We start from the raw sequence: 6,057 nt of genomic DNA on the forward strand, positions 1-6,057 counted from the left end.
GCACGATACTGCTTTGTGTATGCAGATCGGCCAATGCTAGTGAGTTGTAAAAACCCAAACAGGTGAGTATAGAGCGTCCCTTTCTGTCCTGAGGCACATGAGGCGCAGGTTCTGACACGATATGTGATCTTCTTCGTGTACTCACGACAACGTGGTCTGCCGCAGGGAATCCCTCCAAGCGGCTGCCGCGTCCGGAGAGCTAGCAGGCTGTCGCGTGTCAGGGTCAACGGCCAGCCCCACTTTCGCTTGTGGCGGGGCGAGGGTCCCGTGTAATCCCTCAGGTAAGCAGCCGGGTGACTGTCAGCGTGTAGGACGGGACGCTCGCCCTTTAGCAGGTAGCCGAAGACCTCTTGTTTTTGCGCTGGCTGGCCTCTGCATTGCCACGTTCCTCGTCATCTGTACAATTCTTACAAAAGTCTTATGCCTAACTTTTTCCCATGACCTTCTATGTTATAATAAATTTACCTAATGAAACATTGATGGTCTGTCATTTCAGACACTCTTATTTTACTTTTATAGTTATTAATCTATGGCAATCATTATAACATCTAATCTAGACATGGAAATAATTTATTTTGATATACGTGTAGAGACCGATCTCAGTAAGTACATGGTGTGTGATAACTGATGCTTTGTAATGGATGAACAACTAAATGTGCGGGCCCGCACTAATATTACTATTAATTATATAGATCGACAGTAGACATGCTACAAGAATTAACTACCATATCCCAACGATCTACATTCTACGTCTTTTAATTAAATTATGTTGTTATGCAGGTCTAAGTTTTACTGTGCTATAAAGAACATGCTACTACGCTACTTTCGCTCGCCTGTCGTCCCTCCATCTCGGGTCTGTGGTTTGGTGACCTGAAAAATAGCAACTCAACAGGCGCGCGCCACACTTGTGGTAGAAAACCCCCACAATATTAATCTAGTTATTGTTAAATCCTACAGTTTAACTTATCCTAGTATCGTACTTTCCCTTTTATTTATTTATTTATTTATTTTATTTATTTATTTATTTATTTATTTATTTATTTATTTTTTTATTTACCTTATACAATACCCTTACATAGTTCCTGTTACGCTGAGATGTCTTGCTGCTCGCCGCTATTGACGACAGTGATGTGCGCGCCGTACGACATGACCTCCGAGTTTTCATTACGCCTCACTGAAACTCCAGAGACTGGGTTAGCCATGGCTATACACGACAATAAATTTATAGTTGCAACTTCCTTCTCTATGTGAAGCGGTTTTCGCGATCGAAGTACACCTTTCCAGAAGCAATGTAATATGACCAAGCCAGGACTGGTTCCTGTTGAGGATTCAGACACCCAACACACGCCAGCTACACAGTATGTCACGAATATCCAAGTACAATTCCTTGGTGATTCATCTGTGACAAAAACGAGCAGCACGCTAAATCCCCAACCAGCACATTAGCATGGTACGCTTTTATGCCCTCATTTCTCTCGTCTAGGGCACCATTAGAGTCAAATGCTCACAGGTTCACCCCGACTTGCAAGACAACGATACCGGCGCAGCTCTGCAAAAACTATACTGCCCATATTCACCCTCGAAATCGCGCAATATACCACAATCGTGCAGTGCACTGACGCGTGCCTGCAAGCATTGGTATGAACGTCTCACGAACTGGTTGTGGCCGCTATGGAGCGTATCACGACCTCTCAGAACGCTTCTAAGAGCACGTTCTTGTATGCGCCCGTTTGTGCGACGTCTCGTCACTCATCCTTATCCCTTAACATGGACACCAGATAGGAAAGGACAAAAACATTGCTCATGAAAAGGTAGTGTCTCCTACTCCATCGACATTGGAGATCGCAAACATAAACAAAAAGAGGATAGCAGCAGTAAATTCTTATGCAAGACAACGCAGCGTGTTAACACTTTAGCAATCTTAATCTATTAATGCAACGGTTATTGTTCCCCGAAAAAAGGTTCATATCTTTGCCTATTCTACTATGTACATTTCTTACACTACTACTATTCTACGAACTCCTTTGTGTGAGAGAAGTGGTGGAGTCCTATGGACTAGCGTCAATCCCTTCTTAGACTCCCCCTCCTCTGACGTGCATTAGGATTTGGAGGTCTAATTTCAATCTCCTGGTTCTCCTGTTGTCCTTGATTTCGCTCCCTCCAATTACGGTCGCTTTGCCGTTCGTCATTCCTCCTGTCCCAGATTGCTTGTCTGGATTGACCCTGTTCCCTGACGTTCTGGTTTCCGTGTCTCTGGTTTCCATAACCTTGAATAGCGTAACCTTGATCTCGGTAACCCTGGTTTCCTAACTGACCAGTGCGATTATGCGATCTGTTGTCGTCTTCCCTTGCTGGCCCGTGGTATTTGTTATTTTGCGCCTTCTTCCTGTCCTTTGCGTCTTGTTTATCGAAGACTACTTCGAGTTCGCGCAGTAGACTCTTGAATGCATCTATGTCAGATCCACACTTCCCGACAAGTGTCTGTTGATACCTAACTGGCAATTTCGAAAAGCAAAATTTAATAATTTCTCCGTTGCTGTATGGACTATCTAAAAACTGATTCTTCTTGAGTAAGTCATCAAAAAAATTTGGTTGCGCTCTTATGCCCGGACACTTCCAGTTCAGGACAAAATATTATTTCCTCTTTAATCCTGTCTTGCGTTTCCTTTGACCAGTAGGTCCGCAGGAATGCACCAACAAATTCCTGATAAGTCCGACACGTCGCTGCCACGCCCCGCATCTTTTCCGCGGCTTGGCCTTCGATGTGTCCACACATGAATTCTAATTTGGCCTGGGTTGGCCATGACGGCGGTAATGAATTAGTAAATTGCATCACCCAGCTCTTCGGATGCATCGAAAAGTATCGATATATATCGAATAGTATCGATATATATCGAAAAGTATCGATATATATCGAAAAGTATCTATATATATAAGGAAAAGTATCGATATATAATGAAATGTATCGATATATAATGAAAAGTATCGATATATAATGAAAAGTATCGATATATAATGATAAGTATGGATATATAATGATAAGTATCGATATATAATGATAAGTATCGATATATAATGATAAGTATCGATATATAATGATAAGTATCGATATATAATGAAAGGTATCGATATATAATAAAAAGTATCGATATATAATGAATAGTATCGAAAAGATATCGAAAAGTATCGAAAAGATATCGAAAAGTATCGAAAAGATCGAAGAAAAGATATCGAAACGTATCGATATATCGAAAAGTATCGATATATCGAAAAGTATCGATATATCGATAGGTATCGATATATCGATAGGTATCGATATATCGATACTTTTCGATATATCGATAAGTATCGATATATCGATAAGTATCGATATATTGATAAGTATCGATATATCGCAAAGTATCGATATATCGAAAAGTATCGATATATCGAAAAGTACCGATACATCGATAAGTACCGATATATCGAAAAGTACCGAAAAGATATCGAAAAGTATCGAAAAGATATCGAAAAGTATCGAAAAGATATCGAAAAGTAGCGAAATAATATCGAAAAGTATCGAAAAGATATCGAAAAGTATCGAAAAGATATCGAAAAGTATCGAAAAGATATCGAAAAGTGTCTATATATAATGAAAAGTATCTATATATAATAAAAAGTATCGATATATAATGAAAAGTATCGATATATAATGTGAAAAGTATCGAAAAGATATCGATAAGTATCGAAAAGATATCGATAAGTATCGAAAAGATATCGATAAGTATCGAAAAGATATCGATAAGTATCGAAAAGATATAGATAAGTTTCGAAAAGATATCGAAAAGTATCGAAAAGACATCGAAAAGTATCGAAAAGTTATCGAAAAGTATCGAAAAGATATCGAAAAGTATCGAAAAGTTATCGAAAAGTATCGAAAAGATATCGAAAAGTATCGAAAAGATATCGAAAAGTATCGAAAAGATATCGAAAAGTATCGAAAAGATATCGAAAAGTATCGAAAAGATATCGAAAAGTATCTATATATATCGAAAAGTATCTATATATATCGAAAAGTATCTATATATATCGAAAAGTATATATAATGAAAAGTATCGATATATAATTAAAAGTATCGATATATAATGAAAAGTATCGATATATAATGATAAGTATCGATATATAATGATAAGTATCGATATATAAGTACCGAAAAGATATCGAAAAGTACCGAAAAGATATCGAAAAGTACCGAAAAGATATCGGAAAGTATCGAAAAGATATCGAAAAGTATCGAAAATATATCGAAAAGTATCGAAAAGATATCAAAAAGTATCGATATATCGATAAGTATCGAAAAGATATCGAAAAGTATCGATATATCGATAAGTATCGATATATCGAAAAGTATCGATATATCGAAAAGTATCGATATAACGAAAAGTATCGATATATCGAAAAGTATCGATATATCGATAAGTATCGATATATCGAAAAGTATCGATATATCGATAAGTATCGATATATCGAAAAGTATCGATATATCGATAAGTATCCATATATCGATAAGTATCGATATATCGATAAGTATCGATATATCGATTGATAAGTATCGATATATCGAAAAGTATCGATATATCGATAAGTATCCATATATCAATAAGTATCGATATATCGATATATCGATAAGTATCGATAAATCGATAAGTATCGATATATCGAAAAGTATCGATATATCGAGAAGTATCGATTTATCGAAAAGTATCGATATATAGAAAAGTATCGATATATCGAAAAGTATCGATATATCCGATATATCGGTAAGAATCGATACATCGAAAACTATCGATATATCGAAAAGTATCGATATATCGAAAAGTATCGATATATCGAAAAGTATCGATATATCGAAAAGTATCGATATATCGATAAGTATCGATAAGATATCGAAAAGTACCGATAAGATATCGAAAAGTACCGAAAAGATATCGAAAAGTATAGAGATATATCGAATAGTATCGATATATATCGAAAAGTATTGATATATATCGAAAAGTATCTATATATAAGGAAAAGTATCGATATATAAGGAAAACTATCGATATATAATGAAAAGTATCGATATATAATGAAAAGTATCGATATATACTGATAAGTATGGATATATAATGATAAGTATCGATATATAATGATAAGTATCGATATATAATGATAAGTATCGATATATAAAGATAAGTATCGATATATAATAAAATGTATCGATATATAATGAAAAGTATCGAAAAGATATCGAAAAGTTTCGAAAAGATATCGAAAAGTATCGAAAAGATATCGAAAAGTATCATAAAGATCGAAAAGTATCGAAAAGATATCGAAAAGTATCGATATATCGAAAAGTATCGATATATCGAAAAGTATCGATATATCGATAAGTATCGATATATCCGATATATCGATAAGTATCGATATATCGAAAACTATCGATATATCGAAAAGTATTGATATATCGAAAAGTATCGATATATCGAAAAGTATCGATATATCGAAAAGTATCGATATATCGGTAAGTATCGATATATCGATAAGTATCGATATATCGAAAAGTATCGATATATCGAAAAGTATCGATATATCGATAAGTATCGATATATCGATAAGTATCGATATATCGAAAAGTATCGATATATCGATAAGTATCGATATATCGCAAAGTATCGATATATCGATAAGTATCGATACATCGATAAGTAACGATATGTCGATAAGTATCTATATATCGATAAGTACAGAAAAGGTATCGAAAAGTACCGAAAAGATATCGAAAAGTACCGGAAAGATATCGAAAAGTACCGAAAAGATATCGAAAAGTGCCGAAAAGATATCGAAAAGTACCGAAAAGATATCGAAAAGTATCGAAAAGATATCGAAAAGTATCGAAAAGATATCGAAAAGTATCGAAATGATATCGAAAAGTATCGAAAAGATATCGAAATGTATATATATATATAATAGTATCGATATATCGAATAGTATCATTATATCGTTAAGTATCGATATATCGAAAAGTACCGATATATC

Source organism: Schistocerca nitens, unplaced genomic scaffold (assembly GCF_023898315.1).
Source record: "Schistocerca nitens isolate TAMUIC-IGC-003100 unplaced genomic scaffold, iqSchNite1.1 HiC_scaffold_468, whole genome shotgun sequence".
Taxonomy (NCBI): Eukaryota; Metazoa; Arthropoda; class Insecta; order Orthoptera; family Acrididae; genus Schistocerca; species Schistocerca nitens.